The 26,236-nt window shown below is 34.7% G+C and overlaps 1 protein-coding gene across 9 annotated transcripts in view; it reads left to right on the top strand.

The window, feature by feature from the left end:
* The window catches only part of SYT1 (synaptotagmin 1), a 521,971-nt gene that overhangs the window by 152,452 nt on the left and 343,283 nt on the right, over positions 1-26,236 (top strand). For 7 of the 9 annotated variants that reach the window (XM_014841776.3, XM_014841759.3, XM_070507267.1 and 4 more), the window contains one exon: positions 21,993-22,049. The exons of the other annotated variants lie outside the window; for them this stretch is intronic. The gene's annotated coding sequence lies outside the window, so the exon portion shown is untranslated. The remainder of the gene's footprint in view (positions 1-21,992; positions 22,050-26,236) is intronic. 9 annotated transcript variants of the gene reach the window in all.

The following is a 26,236-nucleotide window of genomic DNA, read 5'->3' as shown; positions in this document are numbered from 1 at the left end:
AGGACATAGCTACATAAATCAATTTATACAGTGATGATTAATATCGTAATTATACTAAATGTAGACGTTGTAACTCAGAGTGTCAACCTAACCCAGTTGGTATCTGTATAGATGTAATGATCAAGAGTGGTCAACATAACAGATTTTTTTTCTATGACTCATCTGTCTGGTTGTACTGTTAGTTTCTTTTAACTTTGCTAGGCAAAATGCCTTTTTGGGTTATTTTTTTTAGCGGTGGGGAAATAATCTATAAGATTTTTTTCATACTAAACTCCTTTTACATCAAAGAAAGAAAATTGTTGACTAGAGAAACCAGAAGCAAAATTCACAAGTGAAGTCAAACAAAATACTAATCAATTCTTGTAATATGTATTAAATGCTTTCATTTTCATAACCCATTTAACAAGCAGGTGTTTCCTGTGATGCAAAAATACATTATTTTTTTTCAACACCTCTACAAATTGCTTTTGTGTAATATACTGCGCCATACGATACTTACCCAGAGAGCTGATGCAAAACCTCATTTTGAGAAACAAAAGCAATGTCAATTTATATGGCAAGAGAATGAATACTACATTCCAAGTTGATATAGGATCTGACACTTCAAATCTAAAATAAGTTATTTGGAAGGCCTGCTATCTTTTTTCCCTGACCTTGGTATTAACAGCATTTCTGACCTCAAATGAAAATAAACACAATACTAACGAGGTTCTTCATCAGTATGAATTAGCAGTTTTTTAATGTATATTTCTGTGATCATCAGTTTATTTTCCAACGTGTAATTTCTATCCCCCTAAATCAATTAACCAGCAGCATGTGCGAACATGACTCATTTCATGTGTGCCTGTGGTTAGCATTATGTTGCTGCAACACGACCACCTGACAGATTTGTGAGCCCAGGAAGTTGTCCATTTCAATTAACAGGACACCCAGGACATTCCGCTGTTAGGATAATAAAAGTGTGTGCTGCTTTCCCTCGTCTCTGAAAAAGAAGAAAATATTGTGTACTGTTAACACAAAGTCAACATCCCTTTTTTTTCAGAACACAAAGTCTTAGCAGGAAATGAATACAAATAATGGAAAACAATATATATTTGCTGGTACTTAGAGAATTGTGATTTCCTTTTTCTCTACATTATAGTGTGTGTGCTAGACATTCCTTTCCTAATTCTGTCAGTCTTGTATAAAAATAGATGGACACATCCATGAATTTATATTGCTGATATTACCTGCTGTTACCTGTCCTTAGCAATAGATCTGGGTTTCCTGTGCTTCGGAAAGGAAACACTTTGAAGAAAATGCATTATTCTAATGTTTAAGTGTTGTTTACTCTATGAACCCTTTGAAGAAACCTGCAGTTTAATTCCTAAGCCAGTGCTAAGCAAGGCTACTTAATGGGTGGTAAAGAAAAAAACACAGTGTGATGAGGATGCCAAATGGCTTCATGAAGAATTGATGCAGCTTTTCAATAACACTTTAATGAGATTAGAAACTCTGACATTGTCTCATACTTAATCAACACTGGTGCATGCTGGACATTTAATATAATTGCACAGGTAAACCATAAGTTTTCTAGTCAAATTCGTCTCTCTATGTTCTTTTCTTGATATATCTCTTTTTATTAATAGTTTTCGTAAGCCTGCACCAGAAAGGAAAACAAGCTGAAGCAAAGCTCCTTTCAACTATAAAAACATCCCTGCAAATATATGCGGGCACTGTTTAGCTACACCATTTTGTATGGTTAAGCTTCACAAACTCGTCTCTGCAGCAGGCTGCACATTTAGCTGGGAGACAACTGAGTTATAAAATTGGTTTTGGGTTATTGAGAAAAGAAATAGACCTAAAGGATAGAGATTCCATCATGAGCCCGTAAAATAGGAACTTTTTCTTCTTCTGGTAAATTTCTCTCTCTACTACTGGTTTATTTTCCTTTATATGGAGAGTGGTTTTATCATGATACCTTGTGCTTTTCCTCCATGCACCATGAACCTCAATTAAAACTGCGCATGTATATGTAGTGATGAGATGAGCCTAAAATATTCAAATGCCTCCTTTCTTCAAAAAATTCAATGATTATAGAAAAAGAATAATAGCGTTGTACAATTTTGGAGCTGAAAGGATGAGTACCCCTCCAAAAAATCATTTTAAAGATGAAAAATGCTGTTCAAAGAGGTTGATTTGCTTCAAATCAGAAAGTTAGCTAGTGAGGGAAGAACAGACAGCGTGCCATCATCTGCCCTGTAGAAAAACATTTCACCTTCAGCGTGCTATAGAACTTGACAATAGAATCAGGGATTTCGAAAATTGATAGTGCCCACACGGAGATTTTTAAGAAAATGATTTACCATAACTCATATTTTTATTTTATCTTTCAAAGAGTTGAATTTGGCCTAAGTAGCAAACTTATTCATTAACATTTTTATCCTGTTGCCAAAGTAAGTGCATTTCTTATATTTTAACGTCTCTCTTACTTTTTCAAAATATCTTGAAATCTGTCATTTTGTTTTATCACCATAGCAGTACAATCAGGTAGCTGTTTGTATTTCTATTTTGTGTTTTCTCCCCTCAGTGAGGACACTGAACAAAAGGGAGGTAGGATATAACCTTACCAAGTTCACAAAGCAACTCATAAAGACATTGATACTATATGAGTCTATCATAAGTGCCAACAAATTTGCAGAAGGAAGGGAAAGAGAGGAAACTTACTTTTACCGTGTTGACTGATTTGTGCTAAACTATCGAGAGAAGCTTTCTATATGTCATTTCATTTAATTGTCTGTGAAGAAGCATTGTCTCAATATCCTAAATTATATACCGAATCTCAGACAGGGTAAATAATTCCACTGAGGCCTTAAAACCTTTAGAGGCAAAGCTAGGATTCAAACTCAGGGTTGTCACTCCAAAACAAATGCTGGGTCTTCTAGATTAGTGATTCTCAGTGTGGTCTGGGGACCCCTGCAGACCCAAAGGCCTTTTCAGGAAGTCTATGAGATCAAAACTAGTTCATAATAATACCTTTTTCAGTCTCATTATCAATTTTACAATGGAGTGTTCCAGAGGTTGCAAGATGTATGATAACACAACAAAACAGAAGAGACGTGAGATTTCAGCTACCATCTATTAAATCAGACGTTTAAAAAGATTTTCAAATGTGTAAAACAATGACATTTTTCTCACTAAATTTTTTTGTCTTGATATATAGTTATTTTTTAAAACATGTTAATTATATTAACATGTTATAGGTATATTGTCTATTGTTATTTTAATAAGTAAATAACATTTTAGGTTTCTTACTTTTAATTTCTAATAGGTTATATATCTGTAGAGGTAACTCACATGCACAAAAACCTCTCTTGGAATCCTCAATAATATTTGAGTGTAAGGAATTCTGAGACTAAAAATGTTTGAGAACCACTGTGCTAGATGAAGCTTCCTCAGTGGGTAAAATTGGGAGCTACAATATACTGCAAAACAGCCCAGGACCTGTCTTTCAAAGGACAAGAAAAGCTGTGTGTACATAAGTTTTTGTGCTAGAAATGACCTTTAGATAAAGCCTTCCTGCTGTGTGGTTTTTTTAATTTAACTTATCCTAGAAAGAAATCAGTAATTATTGTTCTTTCCTTGGAGGTCATGAGCTATGAATTGTGGCGATAACCAGGTATTTAAGTCTAACTCTTCTGACTTAGTTTCAGGAAAGATCTCAAAGGCTGGGAAGAAACAGTAAGTGATAAACCTGCACATTCCAGAGTGAGGGGCTGGAGTCTGCATAGGACTTTCAAAGGCAGATTTTTAAATTGCTTTGCCAACACCTCTCCTACCTGCATGATGTCAAAGGTTGGGGAGGAGGAGCCAGGTTTTTGGAAATTGAATAACTTCTCTAAATATAGTTGTCAGTATGCTCTGGATCTTTATGGGGGAAGGAGGAAGAAAGCCTCCTTCTTGCATGAAAGTTAGTGACAATCTGTAGATCCTCATCTGGGACATGTGGAGTCTCTGGGGCCCTGCAGCTGATGCCTGACCCACAGGAGGAAAGGCCAAGAAGCAGAATATTGTGACTGGCTCAGCCCTCAAATGGAGGAGCGTGGAGATGAGACCTCACTGAGCACAGTCCGGACTCACAGAGGCTGACAGGGCTGAGCATGGGGAGCATTTCCTCTGGGTCTAGATACTGAAAAACAGCCGGGAGTTGTTGCTTTTAGTAACTTTGAATTTTTTATTATATATTTTATAATTCTTAATGATACATTTATTATTACATAATTATGTTATTTCATTCCTACAGAAAAGTTACAAGAATAGCACAAAGAATTCCTATACACTCTTTGCCAAGATTCAGCAATTGTTTATATGGTGTGCCATTTGCTTTATCTAGCTCTTTCTTTCCTCATCTCTTTCAGTCTCTCTCTCTCTATGCACATGTATGCACTCAGACACACACATTGGTTTTTTTCCTGAACCATTTGCCTGTACATTGTAGACATCATGCCTTTTTAGTCCCCAACTACTGTGCATTTCCTAAGAATAAGCACAATTTCTTAGATAACCACAATACAGTTATCAATATCAGGAAATTTCTCATTTATATCATAGTATTACCTAATCTACAGCTGGAACTGTTTCAAATTCTTTCCAAGAAGACTGCCTAGAGGGGCATCCTGACCCCACATAGGGGGAGAGCTGCTCATTTCCCAAAGGTTGAGAGAGGAAGTATGAAGGGCGAACAGATGAAAATGCATAGGTCTCTAAGCCAGCCTTGAGTGACTGGCAAGGATTCTAGGGAATTGGGATTGACAATAGAAAGGATTCATTCTCTGAAGAACAAGTCAAGGACTTATTTTCTGAGAAATGGCATTAAAAGAGGTGCCAGCAAGCAGCAAGGTGAATTCAAGGATGGATTGGAGAGCACCTACCACAGGCTCCTGCTTGTACCTTCTGTCTAATGTTGGGATCGATTGCAGGACCCAGGATGTGCTTCTTCAATGAGTAAAGATGACTCATGCTCAGTGACCGGGATTAGCTGCTGTATTATTATCCAAAGCTGGAATTTTGCTTGGCAGTATGTTAATGTCATCTGTAACAGATCTTTACCACTCTAGAGCTAACGAGGCACTTATTCATTTAATAATCAAATATTAACTGAATGTCTGCATGTAAAGTCCAGGACCAGAAATAAACTCCTGAGGAGTCTCCAACATTCATTCATTCATTCGTTTCTTCATTTGTTCACTCAACAAATATTTACTGAGAAGTATATTGAACTAAACTTTCTAGATGCTAGTAGAACAGTATTTGACTAAAATGGGCGAGATCCCTGCTCGCCTGGAAGTTGCTTTGTAGGTTACGTTCCGTTGTCCTTGTTGAGCTGGACTGTTCTCTCTGTAAGGGGCACGCTGCAATGAGGTTTTGTCATGTCACATGCTATTGTTTTTATGCCATAGTGATTAAGAAAGGATTTGGATCAGAGAATGAAGGTAATAGAGAATTTAGTCTAACTTTGTTTCCTGTAATGATGGATTGTCTTCTCGAAGTCCTGCTTGTTAGCTACATATCTTATTTTTTAATAGTTCCAGGATAGTAGGTACTTTATCTTATAATTATTGTGACCTTTTGACAGTTAATTGCAAAGCAGAACACAGTTATTTAAAACATGCTTGTAAAATGTTTCTTTAGGCAAATAGAATTCATATATTCAGAAGTTAAAGCCTACATGTCTGTACACTAATTAATTATTGTGAGCACCAAGCATGAGTGTTGGTTTTCTATCCGAAGTTTTATGTGTGGTTTTACCATTTAGGTGGCTCTGATTTGTCTAGAAGTATTTTGGTATTTTGACATGATACATGTATTAAACATTTAAGCCTGAAGTCAGAGTAATTTTCCCGTGGAGGCAAAAAAATGATCTGAGCCATCATTACTTCTACTTCAGTGTGAATCATGAGCCTCATCAGCGTGATTCCATTTCCTCTAAGTTGACTTTAAAAACTCTCAAACTCAAAGCCAAAATATAATGATATTTGCTCGTTAAGCTTTATAGAAGCATTGGGAAGCCTGGAAATGATGCTTAAACTATATTGAACCTTGAAGTTTCCAACAGCCATTTTTAAAATCATTAGAAACTAAGCTTAATAACTTGCTTTGGGAATGTCATTCTAGACTCCCAAATCGAGAGAGAGAAAAATCAGTAGTACACTTTACGTCACATGTCTGGCTATTATTTTACACTGTAGAATTAAAATGTGATTTGACTTCTTGATTTCTTAGTTGAAAATATATATGTATATACATACACACATACACATTTAAAACACGTGTATATACATATATGTATTTTATGTACACATACATGTATTATACATATTATATGTGCATTGTATGTATATTGTATATATACATATATAATATGTATATGTATGTATAAAATAATACACATATACATGTATACATAAAATACATGTGTACATATATACATGTGTACATAGGCTTGTATTTTATTCTGCAGCATACACATATATGTTTTTGTGTGAGTGTGATAGCTATTTAGTAGTAGAAATTGATAAAGACTGTCTGACCCTAGAGCTTTTTTTTTTTAATACCACACACTGTATCTGTGAGTGACCTTTTGAGAAGGTTAGTCATATTGACACACACACATATTCCTGGGAAGTTTATTTTGAGTTTGCTAAACATAAGTAGCTTATGTCTATATATGAGTGTAAAGCTATTTCAAAATGAATCTTTCCCTCAGTGCTAGATTTGAGATCCTAAAGATAGACATGAAAAAAGACCCTTGAAATATAAATGCCTTTGGCATAATATTATAGTGAAGAATGATATTTTAAAGCTTGATTTGTTAATTTTATGCATCATTTGTTTTAATTTCTCGTAATTTTTAAGGAAATATTAGTATTCAAGCATTTTAAATCACTTTCTTTTCTAATTCTAAGTTAACAGCTTGGCTACAGCAGATTATGCTTCTGTTTGAATACTTCCAAAAAAGAAGAAAGCTATTAATCCTTTGAGAATAAGAATTATGTCTGTTCCATAAACATATTCCAAGTACGCAAAGTTATTATTGTTTTCTGATCAAGGAGACTTTGGTGGCTGGTTACAGAGACGAGGAAGTGAAGGCTCAAGAAGGCAGTTGCATTCTCGAGGTGTTTAGTGCATTTATATGGTATTGATCACTGAAAGAAATTGTCTGTTCTCATCCATTTAACATGTTCTTTCCTGATAATAAAATGCCATTTTGCAGATAGGAAAAACAAAAAGCCATGTTAAATAAAGCGCTGTGCTTTTATTTTATTGGAGTCACTTGATTTATTTGCTTGTTTATTGGTTTTTAGCTATTCGAATATATTTAAAGCTATTTGAAAATCCACACAGCATTGGATAACAATGTGTTCCTTTTACACCTTTTTATAGACTCCTTGAAATTGTTCACACAACAATCTAACCTTAATTTTTGGAAAGTGCCTTACTCTGCTGTGTTAAAGGAGCTAACGTTCTTACTGTTTGCCATTTCTTGAGTGCAACCAACTTTTCCCTGCCTCAGGCCAGTATGATTCTTGTGCTCTCCACGTGGAAGGTTCTTACGTGGATCCTCACGCAGCTGTCTTCTTCAGTTTACTCTGGTCTCTGCTCAAATATCTTTCCAGAGCCTGCTTTCCTGACCACCCCACCTAAAATAACCTCTCTTGCCTGCTTCCTGCTTAATTCTTTTGGCATTACCTGCCTATATTTTTCTTCATAGCCGTTGCTATACCTGGAGTTATACTAATTTACCCTCTCATCGATTCCATGAGGATGAATACCTTGTGTGCTATATTCAGCTCTGAACAGCGCCTATCATATCGGAGGTGCTCGAAAAATAAAGTAGTATTGATATCTATTTCTACATCTATGCATCTCTCTGTCTCAAACTTCTGTTGAATGAATGTAGAAGGCACATTGAAAACCAAAAGATTTAGGCTAGTGGCAACCACACACACTTGAAGCCAATTTATGATTAAATAATATCACACCCAAAGTGTCTGAAAAAATGAATTCCTTTTCTCTCAGAAGTAGCCAAAGTAAAACATAATATGCTATAGATATTTTAACTTGTAACAATAGAAATAAGTTATTCCCAAGCATATAGAAGCTTTATTAAGGTAAATTCTACTTTCAACAATTAATTTAAAGGTATAGCATCACACCCATTATTTTGAATTTGCCTTAAATAAATAGAGACCCGTTTAGCCGTGGAATTTGCATCAACCACTGGCCAAATTTTAAGGGTCAGAGTGCCTGTCCATGTCTTCCTATACATTCCCAGGCTGTATGCATTTGTGCTTCCCCATTTCTTTGTGTAGGCCTAGTATGACTTGATAAAGATATCCTTATTTCATCAGGAGAAAAGAACAAAAGAGGCATATAGGATATCACCAAATCCGTCAGATGAGATATCACTCCCTTGTTCAAGTAATATTGTAGAAATATATGGTTACTTTTACCATCTCCAAGATATCTCCATGAAAACTATGTTGGAAAATTTTGGAAAAATAGTGTTGACAAGCCACTTCAAATTTCCTTTCTGTAGAGTTATTTGTGCTCTATTAGCCCTGTCAAACTTTATCAGATATTTCTTTACTCTAAAAGGAAAATATACTTTTAAACCTAATCTTCTTATATTATTGTTCTTCTGAAATTTTCAGTGTAAATACTATAACATAATGCATGTCCCTGGCCAGCCTAATGCTTTAGAGGTTCAAAATCCAAAAACACACTGATATGGATAGAGCTGACCGCTATGCCAGTGTTTTTTCCAGAGAGAAAATTAGGGCATCCCTATTCACTGCAGAAATTGTAACCACTGTGAGAGTAAAATCCAGGTGTATACTATGAGCCTTGTATCCACAGCACGTAGGAATATATCTGGCACAGAATAGACACTCAATACATCTTTGTTAGATAAAAAAATCTTGAGGCTGTATCAATGAACTGCTCCCTCCCCGCAAAAATAAAAAGAATCATAACAGTATTAGCCATTTAGATATAATTGACTATTGGTTAATAATGCAGTCTTGTTTTTACCCTAAAGTGTGCTAGTTTTTCTGAACATGAAATATATCAGCATGACGATTGTGTAGTTGGGTGAAGACTTTATGCTTCTCCCTAAGTAAAAACTACACTTCACTGCTGACCTTGTCTCAAGAGCAAAAGAGTTGTTGAAATGGGAATAAGAAATAGAAAATGTATGTGGGGGTTCCTGCCATTCAGCATGGAATAATAACAGTAATAGAGTTATTTCAAAGGAGTCTTTTAGTTAACAATGGTCACACGAATAATTCTTTTTCTCATATTCAGTGGTTGGGAATATTACTTTCTTATTCAGGAAGCTGTACAAGATATATTTGGCTTTTGAAGTCCTACACAGTAGTAGGATACTTTCTCATTCCTAGGTCACGCTAGATATCAATTATGCTTTCAAACTTTTCAGTATCTCGCCTGTCTGTGTTATGGGGAGTGCGGATTGTTTTTGTTTTATAGCCTTTGTTAATGCATTTGCAGATTGCATCGAAAGAGTCTGAGAAAATTACTCCATACATCAGCATTAACAGTGCAATTGTTTTCTATTTTAATCTACATACTGTGCTAGTATATTGCACTGTACAAATCAGTAAAAAAAAAAAAAGAAAGAAAGAAATTTAATTGACTAACATTGGTTCTGGAAAGTTGGAGAGCTGAAGCAAATACATTTTTGAATGCTTCTTAAAACTGAGCAACAGAAAGTGAAAATAAAGTAGAACATGAAACCAAACATACCCTCTGCCATCTTCCTACTCTCCAGATTCAGAAACATTTGCAACTTCTGATTTGGTGATTAATTTAGTATCACTTGTGAAATTAGTGAAATTAAAATCTATTCCATGCATGTAATGCTATTCTCTAGCTAATGAACCTTGACTGAAGTTTTATTTATATAGATGCGCTAATTGTAAACACAGGAAGTTACATGGTAATTGCAAGTTAGTAACATTTTGAAAGTAAAGATAATTTTATAGTCAATTGTGTTATCAATATAATGCTCTTTTTCTTTACTCAACCGCGTGTAGAACAGTAACCTTAAATGGATGGTACAATGTTTCTAACCACTTGCATAGTATAAATTCTAATACATTTAAGTGCCACTGTGTTTAGTTTTTATGTCAGACTTGCTCCACTGTCTAAGCTTACTTTTCTTTTTCTCTCTTGGGTACAGATTATCAGTACCATGTTGAACAAACTATAGGAAATATTGTGATTTTAAATCAGGCAATATCTTTCTCTTCAATGTGTCATGAATTCTAGTATTAAGAACACTTCCATGAAAGAAACAAGAACATTGTACACTTCATAATACACTTTTAAAAATTTTATTTAGAATATTTTGTTGTTTTATACAAATATTTTTGTGGTGCAAAGTTAAACAAAACATTACCTAATCAAAGGAATACTACCAAATTGCTTTGCTGTATTGATCTTCTGAGATCAATCAATCTCTTGAGAAATGTGCCTTTGCTCCTTGTTATCTTCTGCAATCTCATTCCAAGGTTGTCTACAATATGATATGCTGTTCCAGCCTTATTTCTCTCTCTTTCCATATTTACCTTATTTTCCTGCCATACCAACCCACTGTCTAGAACCCAAATATGCCCTTTGCTTTTCCTTCTCTAAATTTGCTTCTCCATAACTGGTCCCTCTGACTGAGACATCTCTTTTCCCTATCAAAACTTAGACAAAGAATGATCATCTTCCAACTATCCTATACCATTAGGGCGTTTGCTGCTCCCTTGGGCTTTAGTTTTTCTGCAGAGAGAACCCATCACAGTCTGCCTTGGGTAAGAGTTATGAGTGGGTTCAACTCTCCCTTCCCCACTCTATCTTCTGGATTAAAATTTCTTGAAAGCAGAAATTCTTTGAGGTTTCTGAGATGTTTCTGTTTGGAACAATGCTTGCAGAGGCCTTGCCCAAAATATTCCACCTGCAAAATATATTGAATGAATATATATTATGAAGGAATTGTATCAATTGCTTTGGTGAGGCCTTTATAGAATAAAAGAAACAGGAATAGTTATTTAAACAGTTTTATGTTTAAATAAATGGAGGGGTAGAGTGATATTGTCAACTCTACATTGTCTTAGAAGTACACGTACATTTCCCTTAAATAATGATTAGATTAGATGCAATAGGTTGAGTTTTCCTCAGCCATACGTAGTGTCTTCGGTAGTGTAGCTTCAATTCTTATCTCCTATATACACTAACCTCCTATGATCACCATCTAGACTTTTGGAATTATTTCATATATATATACATATAGATATCAGAAAGAATAAAACATTTATATTTTAGTACCAAATAAACACTCCCCTAAATTTTAAGGATTAATTTACATAAATAGCATCTACTAAATAAATTTTCAATAAAATCAAGATTAATTGAAATAATCACCAAAATAGCATCATTTGCAATGAAATTAACTATTAATGCCACAATTGTTTGATTCCTCCCATATTAAAAGTCTATTTTAAAATATCGACAAGAATATTTTGTCTTAATTAAAATAGCAATAAATTTTATTATATACCTCCTACAAATACTTCTGATCATCAATTTTAAAAAATAATATAAAATTTGAGGGGGAAGTAGACTGTGCTTAACGTCTTGACTGGGTCTTCCATGTTAACTTACTTTCTTGACATTTTCTTTTTTCATTAAAGGAAAGTTTTTGTAAACCATGCAACTTGAGAACAACCCCTTAGGATTGTGGGTAATCTTTTATAGCTTATCAGAAAATGCAGAATTTCATATTTTTGGCTTGAATATCCCTAGTCACCAGGTCAGTCTGTTCTTACTCCCTGTTAAGGTGATGGTCCTTATTAGTACCCCATCATGTAACTTTCATATTAAACGCATCACAGAATTAACCTGACTCTTTCTCATAGACTCTAAAAGAAAAATGAGCACATAAGGAGCAGGAAGCTAAGATTTGAGGGGTAGCAGTTATCTACCTGAAAGACAGAAAAAGTGGGATAGTATAGAATAAGATAATAGTATGCTTCTAGAATTCTTGCTCATGGGTAATGTCTGGAGTACAGGCCCATACATAGAAAAGTGTCTCCTGTGCCCCTTTTCCTTTCTATTGAGGGTCACAAAATTTATTTAATTACGGAAACTTCATGTAAGCCTTTGTGAAAATAGGTTATAATTATAAATAAATGTCATGAGAGATAATTGAAAATTATTCCCATGTCCTACATAATAACTAAATACCTTGTAGAAATCAAATAAATTTTTCATGTGCACATAAAAACCAAAAGCTTAGCTAGCATTAAATCTGCCTAAGAGTAATTGTAGCTCCATGATTCCACTGCAGTACCAACATGGCAAAGTAGATTCTTAGTGAGAGGATGCTGTGTAGACAAAGGAGACTGATTGGGTTCTTCAAGAGTTTAGTTCAACAATTATTTATTTAGAACCTCATATATGCCAGGCAATGTATTAGGTGCTGTGAGTTGAAGGTTAATTACACAGGATCTTGGAGAGCTTCCATTGTCATGGGATTCAACAAGTGCAAAAGCAAACTTCAACATCACGTACTAAGTGCTGTGATAGAGATACGAATTGGGGTTTGATGGACAGGGCCCTTTCTTCTACTTCTTTTTATTCCACACAGCTAGAATTGTACTATAGAAATTCAAGAACATTTGTTGAGATTTGTGTGTTTAGAGACATGGAACTGTGGCTTGAGGCCACCTCCAGTGTGTTGACAATAAGTCTGTGATTTGTATCCAAATGGGAAAAGGCCTGTGCTTCCCATCAACCTCTGTCAACCAAGTTTACTGTTCTTAGTATAATTAGCATTTAAATGATTTCTTTATGTTGACGTTTTAGTTCATGTTATGATTGTTAGTAAAATTAAAAATCCACATGTGGTAGATGGTATTACATAGATCCATTAAAGTCTGTTAAAGTGAATTATTTATATGACTATTTTCTGATTCTCCTGAATATCAAGAATATGAAAGTGATTATAATGAAATCAGTTTCTTTTCAAAAATGACATGACCTTAAACTATAACTAAAGAGGAAATTACAGTGCTAGGGGATTCTTTAGCAAGTACCACAATGACACCCCTGAGAAACAGAGAAACAACTCTCTTGCTGTAGTATGTAAGACCAAAATAATTTTAATTTCAAATTGAAGGTTGGTCTCTTCAGTTGAGTTTTCTGTCAAAGGGCCAAAAACTCAGACCCTTATTATCCCTGCCTTCAAGGAAATTTGCCTATTCTAAGGAATTAGTTCTAAGGAATTATCTTGATCGTATACTTTTTGCCAGTGAAAATTAGTTGCCATTCTCATTAGACACCTAAAGGATCAAAGAGTGGAAGCTGAGACAACAGCTCACCCATGTTATTGCTTCACTTGATCTGCTATTATTCTGTTCATTATATCATTTCATGGGAGAAATGAGAGCCTTTCTTCAAACTCAAGTAAAATAATGTAAAATTTTTAAGTGAAATTTTATTGAACTCTCCCCCAAATCTCTAATGCTAGAGCACCCAATTGCTTTCTGTAGTGAAAAATTTAGTATAACTTAACTATACATCCCTTGTGTAACTTGATGATATTCTCCATTTATCTCAAATATATTTAGGTTTCTTTTAAACACCTTTGAATTATCTGAATAAATCATTAATTTAGAATTTTATAGGATTGCACTTATGATCACTTTAAGAAAAATAATAATTTTACCAGAATTAGGTCATTGGTTGTTACTTACGGCAAATGCCTTTCTTAATATCCTCTCGCATTTGGTCTTTCTACTTATCAATCTGTTTTCATCCACTGTTGGGGGAATCCAGAGTCTAGTGTTCTGAAACTACAACTTCATATGTAGTCACTTTCGGAATGGAAATCCCATTCCATTCTTAAAAATTCCTACCATTTCCAACACCCACACATCTAAGTCTAAGAACTAGCTTTTAAAGGTATTTTGTCCAAAACAGTTTTTTTGTTTTGGGCAGTTTTTGTTCATTGTTTTTTTTTTGCCTTCTAAAGCTTTTAGAATTAAAGAAGTGCTGTCCGTTTAAACAGTTGAGAGTGTGGTTGTTTGAGTTTACATGGACTTTTGTGTTTTCAAGTCATCACATAGCATCTTTTAGCCATCCCCCTTGTTTTTAGCTCTTAACTTAGATATTCACTCAAATTTTCTAGACTCTAATTAAGAGAAAATGTATCTCTAGACTTCTATGACCATACAGTTTTATTTCCGGCCTAATATAACTGTATGTGAATTATGCAGAAATAGATGTTTGGAGTTAAAAATAGAATGACAAAGGTTTTATGTTTCTTAGAAATATATCCTTGGGGCCTGCCGATGGCCTAGTGTTTAAGTTCCCGCGCTCTGCTTCAGCGGCCCAGGGTTTTGCCATTCGGATCCTGAGCGCTGACAGGGCACCGCTGGTCTGGTCACATTGAGGAGGCGTCCCACATGCTACAACTAGAAGGACCCACAGCTAAAAACTATACAACTATGTACCGGGGGCGCTTTAGGGAGGAGAAGAAGAAGAAAAAAAAGATTGGCAACAGATGTTAGCACAGGCGCCAATCTTTAAAAATAAAAAAAAAGTAAAAAAAAATAAGAAATATATCCTGAAGGTAATTCTCCAATATTACCTATATATGAAACTGTTATGTTGATTTTGGAATCTATTATTTACTGTAGGAATAATGATGTTCAGGCAAAAGTTCCAGGAGTACTGACGAATTTTAAAAAGGCGCCTTGCTGAACATTCCTTGAAAAGTCGCCTATTATTAAGGCTTCTTGTTCCTCTTAAGGTTAGATACATTCAGTTACTTTTAGAAATCAAACACACCTCAATCAATCAGTTAATCTAGTCTGTTTACTGGGGGGGAGTATTGTGTTCTACTATTTTACAGATGAAGCAATTAAGATGCAAAAAACTTATTTGAATTGCTTCAGGTGATACACGTGTAATAAGTAGCAGAGAAATGTCTAGAAAAGTCAGTTTTCTACCTTCTCAAAGTCCATTCCAACACTGAAGGGCCTTTGCTGGGAGGGAAAAACAAGATTCAGATACAGACAGAGCTGAGTCTAGATCCTGGCTCCACCACTTTCTAACTCCAAAGAAGTTCCCAACCTAGTTTGTTCACATGTAAATGGAGATTTAACACCTACCTCACTTTGTCCTTGTGATGATGAATGTGATAAATATATGCAGTCAGTTGAATACAGCTTATTAAATAGCAGTTATAATTTTTTTTTTAAATCATGCTGCTTCTCCAAAAATAGTCATATTACCTGCCACAATGAATCACTGAAGAGGGCAGCTTTCAAGTCAATGTGAAGGTCCAGGATACCTATGAACCAATCTGTCTTGTTTATGTTTGTACACTCTTTATGTTTACCAGTAAAAAAGACAGAGATAAAGAAGATGATACCTTGAGAATGAGTTTAACATGAGAAGCTGTTTATTTTCTATTTTATCTCTACTATTGTTCCCCACATGGATGTTAAATAGAGGAGACTGAAGACCACTTTTTCTACACTATGGTTTTTCATGGCTGGCCCTGAATTTCCAGCTTAGTATCTTCCCATGGTGCTGAACTAAACTCAGAATAGGGCGAAGCACCAAAGTTGAGCCAATCAACACAGAACTATAAAGATCTCATGCCATATCCCAACATTCCACTTATTTGTCCAATGGTTCTTTGCTGAGTTTGAATTTGCAGCAAACCGGGGTTTAAATAAATTTTCTTCTCTCCCTCAGACTTAAATGTGTATATAGAAGTGCTAGTCAACTCTCCCCACGTGACCTCAAAAACTTGGGAAAGCTGAGTCAACTTATTTTCATGTTTTGTCACTTCACTAACACCCTCTGTCTTGTTAGGAAATGTGCAGTTTTTATAGCTATCTAAAGTTCTTTGTAAAGATATTCAGTTGGCTTCTCCTTTTTACAAAGCCAGCAATTACGTAAGTATCTATTTTATCTAAACATTCTCCGTAAGTCTCTAATTGTTGGAGTACCAGAATCTGTATAGAAATCAAAACCATCTGAAAATAGCCTAGTTCTTTTGTGTCTCTTTCTCCTCCTCTTTTCTACCCCATCCTGCCCACAGAGACACTAATTCTGCCATCACGGACCTTCTAGTTTCTTAAAGGGGTACTGCAACCAGTGTCCTGATTTCAACATAGAATTCTGGTCTGAAGAAAATTCTGCTCTATTCCGACAAAACTGTGAAAGTGGCCCCCACTCACCTTTACAGTTAATTAGACTCAAATGGCCAAGTTCATTTCAAGTCATAGCTTCAGGGGCTTTAAAGCTATTGACTAGATCTTTCTAATTAAATAACAGTTTATCTTTCATCCCCGTATGATAGATCCTGAGCCCCTCTTCCCAAAAATGCCCAGAGGAATAGGATGATGAGAAGAAAGCAAGGTAAAGGCTTCAAAGAAGTCCCAGGGTCACCAACCATGCTTGATGGCCAAGAAGTCGTTTGTGACAGCTGCCAATCAGCATTCCAGTTCATTTTCTGAGCTCAAAGTATATCCTGCCCATCTCCATCAACCGACAAGTATTTATTGAGCATCTAACTCATTTTAAGTACCACTTTATTTTAGGCAATGACAAATGTAAAGCACATGGCCACTTCTAGTTGTCAATTCAAAGTCAGCATAGATGGAACTGGGGAAAATAATGAGATCACGTATAAGTAAGGGCTAAATTATGTATTACAGAATATAAGTGCTCAACAAGCTTGTAGGAAAGAAAATGCACGAGGAAGCCAATGTTGACTATCAAAGACTTCATGGAGGTATAAGCAATGGAGCCTGGTGGGTCTTGAACTAAATAGCTCTTAATGGAATTAAATAGAGATCCTAGGAGTTAACGTCAGCTTTCTCTCCTCTAAGACGGGCAGTCCCCATGCTATGACCTTGTAGTAAAAGAACATTTTATAAACTCCTGCCATTTTTTGGCTTCTTTTGAACACTCTCCATTTGTGTTCACTTGAGAACTCTAAATGGGGAAGCAGGGAGTGTGTAGTCACTCTGGTGATAATAAAAAGAACAGATAAAGATTTCTGCATCTGCTTGCCTGTATCAATAGTACATATAAATGTCACTTCATACATACCCAAACCATCAAGTACCTTTTGCATTCTCTCTTCTACATTGAAGTCTCTTCCAATGGGATTTATTTTCCGTTACTTGAATCAGTGCATTCCTCTTTTATTCATCTTTTTATTTTTCTCCATTTCTCTTCATCTAAAACTCATATCAGGCCGTTCTGTTCTATGAAAATGTTCACAGTTGCCCATTTTAATAAACACAACCGTATACAGAAATAGTTAGAGCTGGAAGGCACCTTGGAGAACTACATTTTTCCACTCTCTCATTTCACAGCTGATAAAATTGAAGTCAAAATAGATTAAGTGATTTTCCTAAGGTCACACAGTAGATAGAGGCAGAGACAGACTAGGATTATAGGACACTAAATTTTACTTTTGTCAATATACAGTATTATTCATTTGACAAGAATTTATTTATGTGACAGTCACGATTTTAGTGGGCAGAGGCCAACAGAGTCTCCCACAGGCATAACTCTGCTCCTGTCACTCATGTTTCTGCAGGGTTCTTCTCCCTTAGGTGTGCTCACTGGAACTTTCTGCTATACCTTTTTTATTTCAATAGTTTTATTTCTTCATGCATAGATAGTGTCCTTATCTTCACTCAGTCCCAATTAACTTCCCCAAGCTTCTCATTTAATTAATTCCTATCCTCCTTTTCAAGGTACAAACTGGCTCTCCTGACTTAGTGCCATTCGACCTCATTATCAGCCCCCCTTTCTAAAATAATTATTTTGAGTATAATGAAAATGTTAAACATGGATGAACTCAGTGTGTGATTATTGTAACTCCAACTGCTGACAAATGTTTTAGTATGTTTTGATTTGTATAATAACGTGACACAACAGAAAAATGAGTAGACCCTTCATCCTACCCCCCTTTTTAAATCTGTGTTGGTAAACATTTGCTTTTATTATAATGAGGAGAGGCTTGTAGACTGAAGCCTCCTAAGTGGCTGTCAATGGTTAGACACAAAAGAGAAAAAACAGAAAAATTCCTTTGCCTTAAACAAGGCGCATAATCTTTTGTGCTTCTATCTTCCTTTCAAGGAAAATCCATATTCTGTATTATTGCCTTCCATACTGTTCCTACCAGCAATGCCACAGGTACCTATAGTGACCACATCTATTTATAGAAGATTAGTTTGTTTACGCTATTACTTGATGGATTATTTTCCTTTTATTGCCTAATACTCTAGAATAGTCATGCAGGTAAATATCATTATCTTTTATAGTTTAGACAGAGTGAAACAGTCTTGTGCTTAATGAACAAAATAAAGATAGCCACAATTCAGTGTAATATTTTTTAGATACTGAAAAATGGTACTTGAATTTTTTAAAAGATAATTTTATAGTTTCTTTTTTGGTAATGTTTGTGTGCTATTACAAATTCTCATAAAAAGCTGCAAGGATAGTACAAGAAGTTCTCATATGCCCTTTACCTAGATTAACCAATTGTTTACATTGTGTCCTTTATCATTCTCTCTCTCATATTAATATATGTATATATGTAATATATATATGTATATATTTCATATATTTTTCTGAACCATTTGAGAATAAGTTGGGAACAGGGTATGCCCTATTCTAAATATTTTGGTGTATATTTCAGTATATTTCCTAAGAACAGAATGTTTTCTTACATTACAAAGAACAGTTAACAAACACAGACAATTTACTATCGATATAATATCATTATCTAATTCACAGTCCAAATCCAAATTTCATTCACTGTTGCAGTAATGTTCCTAACAGCTAATTGCTTTTTCCCATTGGTTCGGGATATAACCAAGAATCATGCAATGCCTTTATTTGTCATGCGATGCTTTATTTTTGTGTATAAAAGCTTACATTTCAGTCACTAATGACCTGGATAGTATTTTTATTTAAAGTAATCTCTGCTTGCTGACTGCTGTTCCAAGAATAAAAATTTAAGTCAAAAGATGTGTAACCAAATCCCTTAGGATTAGCAATATCTGTACTGAGGAAATGGCGCATCAACTTTGTAACTATGCTCTAACCATGAGTTTTGGGGTTTCAGTAGGAGGAAGTAGAAGAAAGAGGACTCCTAGTTTATTAATATTTTGCAGTTTTGAAATTTAAACCTGGGCAGAGGGGTTCCCTCGCCATCTCAGTCTGCCTGGGACTAAAGGGACAGTGCTTGCAAGTGGCTATGTTGCAAGGATTCACAGGGCACACTTTAAATCCAACCCTAAATGAATATTTAGCTCAGAGCTGTGTTAGTGAAAGCCCAACTAAAATCAGTATTTTCATCAAAATGAAATACTTGAGATATTTAAAACAAAGTTTGGATGTAGAAATTAGTTGTCATTCTTGAAAACGTCTCCTTTAAAAAAACACAGCTGTGGATTCTTCAATGGCCAACATTAAAATGAATATAAATAGCTCCTTCCCTCCAAAAAATGAGAAGAAAAGTCAAGGATTTGTAGTATTTATAACGCCTAAAGCATGCGATGCTTTGCTTAATTCTGTAAAGAGAATTATGATGAGGGCCGCAAGTTTTCAGCAGTTTGATTTCTAGCCACTGTTGAGCAATCTCTAAGTCTCAGATAATTTTCTTTTTTCTCCGTGTCAGGCCTGCTTCTAAAACCGGATAAAATGAACATGAAAGAGTCATCAGCTTTATTGACTATGAATGGATATGATGTTTTGTGAAAAATATATAAACCTACCTACACATATTCATGGGTTTTTTTTTTTAAAGTACTGCGTAAACACCTAAAAGTACTAAGTCTCAATACCAGGAAACTGCCTGAGTCAGATGTACTGATACCAATTTCTTTACTGAAAAGCCAGATAGATGACAGAAGGTGCAAAAGCATCGTGTGCTATTTTAACTTTTTCCTCTAAAATAAAGAGAGGTGTTTATCCATGCAAGACACAAAAATTAGCTACCAGAAAAATACTATGCACATCCATATTCAGCACATAGGTTAAAAATAAAATAGTTGTTTGTCTCCTACAGTAGAATAGGCTTGCCCGTTCATCCTTGTGGTAGATCCACATGCAAAACCAACATGAAATCAAATCCCTACAGATGGCTCATAAGTCACAGAAACGGGTTAGTCCTTTCACTGCATCCCTTTGGGAAGCCTGCCCCTTGGTAAGTAATAATGTACAATACAGGTAATGTCAAATATTCTCTTAGTTCTTTAGGAGAAAGCCATCGTTTTCTCTGGCAGGGTTCCCCCCCCCCATATTTCCTGTAAAGAGCTTTATGTCACTCTGTTACCTTAATATGTGCACCCATGGAATTTTGTTGTGGTTTTTGTTTTAATAAGAAAAGCATCAGTATGCTGAAACTATATATAGAAATCTTATCTCAAATTAATTGTGGCTTAAAGTTGTATTTTAGGAGGCAGTCAGACAAATCTAAGTGCATTTTTACATTGCTATTTCTAATGGATTTTACTAGACAACAGATGAATTTCCAGCAGGAATAAAATGAAAGCAGACCTTGGAGGCTTAACCACTGAACAGATGCAGTAAATGCAGCTTTGGAAATATAGCTGTCACTTCAGATCTTTTCCGCTACGAGTACCCATGTGAGCCAGTCGCCAGAGCGGCTGGCATTATGTTTTCTTAGTTCTGTTGAAAATAAACAATGTAAGAACTCCTAAAAACAAAGTAACATGTCTATTATGAACATATTTTTATAATTTCATTCTTTCTTGGTTTTCATTGTACTTAAATTTTTTGAAGACTAAAAACGATGAGCACTTATGTGAAAAGGTACTTGTCTCCAGCACTGTGAAATTTTTCATTTGTGAGTTTCTAACTTGTCAAACCAAATCAGAAATTCTTGACATCTTTATTACATTAAAGCAATTCCTGATACTGACTCTTGGGGAAAGTTTAATTTTCTTACTCTCTAAACTGAAAGTTGTACTGTTTTATACAATGATGTGAGATTATTTTTCTCCTTAACTTGATGGGAAATTATATATATATAAATCTCCTATATGCTAGAATAGATTAGCTTATAGCAGGACATTGATTTGGCTCTGAAAATAGGCTAATATGTGTAATATATTGAAGTGTTCCTAACTTAAGTGAAAATATAAAATTAAAAACTAACATGAGATGTATAAGGTTGATTTATAATAATCATATTGATATTCAATATAGCACCAGGCATTTAATTGACTGAGAATTCTATGATTCTAAATGAATTTAAATGAATGTAATAATGTAATATTCTCTAACAATGTATTCGTAGGTAAGTATTACTTCAATTTTCAAATTGAAAACTATCGTACAGGAACTGTAACTTTTGACAAAATCGGTATGTAAACTACTCACAGCACCTGGATCTCTAGCTCTTTAAAACAACTGTAAAGTTCCCATTATCTATTTATCTATCTTATATTACATATATACTAAATATACACTATAAGATATTATATTGTATTTGGATGTTTATATTGCAAGATTTTTTTTTTGGAGGAAGATTAGCACTGGGCTAACATCCCCAACCTATCCTCTCTTTTTGCTGAGGCAGATTGGCCCTGAGCTAACATCTGTGCCCATCTTCCTCTATGTTATACGTGGGACTCCTGCCACAGCATGGCTTGAAAGCTGTGGGTAGGTCCACGCCCGGGATCCGAACCAGCAAACCCCTGGCCACCCAAGCAGAGTGCATGAAATTAACTACTATGCCACCGGGCCAGCCCCTATATTGCAAGATTTTCAAGTTGAAATATTAAATAATAAAATTAATTAGTTATAATGATGACAATCTGAAATTATTCTGAACTATGTGTAGTCAACTAACCACTGTGCATATTACTCATTTTTTTTAGAAAAACGAATCTGAAAGAAAACAAAGAATAAAATACCCCAGAATTCACAACAGAACAGTAAGTACTTTAATGATACAAAAATTGCACTAGACCTTCTATAAAATTAGAAGATCTTACAAATTTATTTTATAGAAATAGGCATTTTTCTATTTTCTAAGATAAGAAATTAACCTAGTAAGCAACTGCATCCGTCTAAAACTCAGTTCCAATTTGCTGAAGTAAATTGAAAATCATTTATCCTATAATCCTCTTAGGTAAGAGGCCAAGGTAATCCTTGTGATACATCTATAGGGCAGAAAATGTTTATGTCTATTCCATTATATCTTTTGACTATCATATCATTTTATATTCTAAAGAAGAAAACAGGTAATAAGTAAAATTTAATCAAAGTCTCTCGCAGCCTCTGTATGTGATAGAATTTTAAAAATTCCTTTTGAAAATTTTAAACAGAATCAACATGCTTGGTTTGTTTATAGTCATTAAATTGGAATTATAAAAAAAAATGGCAACCATCAGCAGGCTTAAAATTTTTAGCTTGATCTCATTAGTACATTTCTGATCTTCTCACAACGTAACTATGACATGCTATTATATGATTGTAGTAGTTGTTTTCCTAAATGTGTTTTTATTAATGAAAATTAAATGCATTGTTGATAACACTCTTTATGGTAGAATTAGTAACATTACAAAGATTTCCTAGATGCAAACAATTTTAAATTTTGAATATGTGAATATCAAAAATAATAAAATAAAGATGGAAAAGCAAAATCCATGTAATGTTACATCACTTTTAATGTTACAGTTGTTTTGAAATGAATTTGCAAATACAGTTCTCTAAAATTTAAAACAGAAACATTAAAGTCAAATGTAGTGAATTAACAAAATGATAGATCCATATCTTCAAGTATATCAAAATAGAATAAAGTTCAGTGGAAAGGATGTAAGTCTGGTACAAAAAAGGAAATTCATAAATGTTTTTTCCAAGATATATGCAAGCTACAGTTACACAATAAAATTTTCTAGCCCCCAAAGAACTTTAATGCATAAATCACATCTTAATTTTAAAAGATTAAGTATAATTAATGATGGTTATGATGATTTTCCTTAATCGGTTTTATTTGTTTTTGAGATGTGGTAGGAGCAGGAGAGGAGGAGGTCTCTTTTGCTACCTGTCTGGATATTGTTCACATGCTGCTTCACTGTACACAGAACACTCACCTCCCTTTATGCCATAGTGGTGGATGACACTCACTTTAAATTTTTAAGTTAGAAATTTATAAAATCCAAAATTCAAAAGTTTCAAAACTGTGCCTTGATTTAAAAAATGAACTCCAAATCTGTGAAATGCTGTTTTGAGGGGCAGAACAGGTTATGGACATGTTTACTAGCTCTGGTTATAAGAAGGATAATTTAAGAATCAGAATTTTCTATCATTTAAAAAAAAAGAAAAGAAAAATACTCTGCCAATTTGAATGAATTGCAAGATACGAAATGAATGACCAATCTTGTTGACATGTTTTTTTTCAACATTTTACTGACCAGAGAGAGTCAACTAAGTCATTCAACCAAAACAAACATTTCTCAACGCGTAGCAATTGTCCCACAAGACGGCTAGGCTCTCTTAAAGTTTTATTTTTATGTATATAATACAGCTTTTAAATGTAATTTCAATTTTTTACATTACTCTTTGAAAGAAGGTTGAATTTTTCAATGACAGAACCATACATATTTGTTTTAAGCTCTTTATACAAAAGCCAGATAATATCTACCCTACCTCCTCACAATTTTTTAGTCATCTTATTATAATTTCATTGTGCAAAGCCATCAATGGCTGTTTTTCTTGTCTGATTTTTGTAAAAGTTATTTGGTCTATTATTCGGGTGTGACTTATAGAAGTTATTTTACTTGAATTGTAATTTTCGTAGCTGTATTAAAGCACACTTTGGAGGGAACTCATTCAAGTAATGAGATCTTCTGCTCATTTGGAATAATCCTAGAGAAAATAACATACGTTTCCAAGAAAGAAATCATGCTTTTCTTGTTGCATTTCTGTGGTTTAAGGCAGTTTTTCCTTCCAGCTTTTTTTTTTTTAGGTGAAAGTGGTTTTTTTTTTAAAAGATTGGCACCTGTGCTAACATCTGTTGCCAATCTTTTTTTTTTTTTCCTTCTTCTCTCCAAAACTCCTCAGGTACATAGCTTTAGATTCTAGTTGTGAGTGCCTCTGGTTGTGGCATGTGGGATGCCGCCTCAGCATGGCCTGATGAGTGGTGCCATGTCCATGCCCAGGATCTCAACCGGCGAAACCCTGGGCTGCTGACTCGGATTGTGCAAATTTAACCCCTTGGCCACGGGGCCAGCCCCCTTTTCAACTTTTAATTGTCTTTTATTTAACAACTGCGTGCTAAATCACTCATAAACAGCAGAAGGGAGAAATCACTCAATTCAAGTTGGAATAATAAAAATGTATGGTTTATTCCTTAAAAGTTTATAAAATATTTATGAAGAGAAATACTTCAAATTAAAGCGATACTGTCACAATGTAAGTGTCTTAGTATATGTCTTACCTTCCAAAGAGTCCATGAGTTAGGGGCGTCAGTACATGGCATAAAGCATGACCTGGGATGAAGACATTGGATAACACAGTGACCATTTTCTTGTCTTTATCTACAGCACATGTGCAGGTATTTTAAGCCTATGAATAATAAATGAGTTTTTACATTTTGTATTTGAATCAAAACCTTACACATGAAAGATTTTTAGCATAGGAAAGCCATACAAATGTCCTATAATTTTGCTTCAAAGCCCATAGCTTAAGAACGATCCGGTAATTGATTAAAATATTACTAAAGATCTTTACAGCACATTGCACTTATATATCACAAAGTTTTGTGTTTAAGAAAGATAAGGAAAATAAGGTAAAAGAGCTATTGGAAGTTGTATTTTAAAATGATACTTTCCTTCCAGATTGGGGAACACTCAGTGGTACTTTCAAGAACTCCATGGGTGGGCTCTCTATAGACTCTGAATGCACTGGATAACAATAATAACAAACAGGATGCACTAAAAAAACATTCAGATGCTCAGGCATGCTTCCTGGAAACTACTCACATTATCCTAGATTTGCTAAACCTCTTTAAATACTGCTGGGAGTTGACATTCTCTCTCAAAGCATGACTATTAACAACCTTGCTTTCCTGAAACACCAAAGAGCAAGAAGTTTTCAGTTAGAAAGGTCCTGATGGAAAGCAGATTTTAACTACGAAAGCATTTTGTCACTCACAAGAGAATAAATATTATCTTATCTGCAGATGCCCTGCACAAGTTTCGTTTAGTCAAACCTTTCTCTGTTAGAAGTAACAAGTCTCTGTAATGAAAAAATATAGACCAGCGTGTATGTGTGTGATAGTAGGATAGAGCTAGGAAAAAAAATTATCTATCTCGTCTAATATTCTCCTTTTATAGACATTACCTCCTCTAATATCCTCATTTATAGAAGGCCAGATAAGTCAAGTCATTTATCTAAGCTCTTGTATCTAGTGGCAGAATCAAGAAAAATTCTGGCTTAATTAACCACCCACTATTTTTTCTATCTGCCATGTTAACTGAAAGTGCTTATATGAAAAATGAGGCTCTCAGAACAGTTCAAGAAGGATTTTCTCAAAATTTGAACTTCTTTCAACCAAAGCTTTAATGGAATTTTATGTAAATAACTCTTTACCTAGACTCTACCTGCCAACAACTTTATTTGGATGTGGCTCATTAAGATGATGTTTATAGTGAAAAAAATTAGAGAGCAAGAGAGAGTTAGGAAATCTGAATTCAAGTCTTGGCTTCATCTGACTCCCCCCTTTCATCGTGAGGAGTCCTGGAGTGCAGGGGAAGGTGAAGACATTCAAGATCATACAGCTAAGAATCTACTGGATAATAATACTACTTAACAATAACTCATACACACAATCTGCCGTCAGCAACAGTTCAGCGATTACCTCTCTCATTCTCTATCTGGATAATGAAAAGAAAAATATGCCCAGTCGACTTCCCAAGACTCTCGGAGATCAGATTAGAAATATGGGGATCGCTGCAGTGATGTTTAATGATAAATATTGGCTATTACATTGTTATATAAAACCTTACATTATATTACTGTAAAAAGAACTTCCTTTGTGGGAAAATTTACCTTTACTGTTTTGGGAATCCAGTATATCATTTCACAACAGTGTGTTGCTGATGAAACCAAAGTTGTG

Source organism: Equus asinus, chromosome 4 (genome assembly GCF_041296235.1).
Source record: "Equus asinus isolate D_3611 breed Donkey chromosome 4, EquAss-T2T_v2, whole genome shotgun sequence".
Lineage (NCBI taxonomy): Eukaryota > Metazoa > Chordata > Mammalia > Perissodactyla > Equidae > Equus > Equus asinus.
Note: the sequence above shows the minus strand (reverse complement) of the source record. Positions and strands in the feature narration are given on the sequence as shown.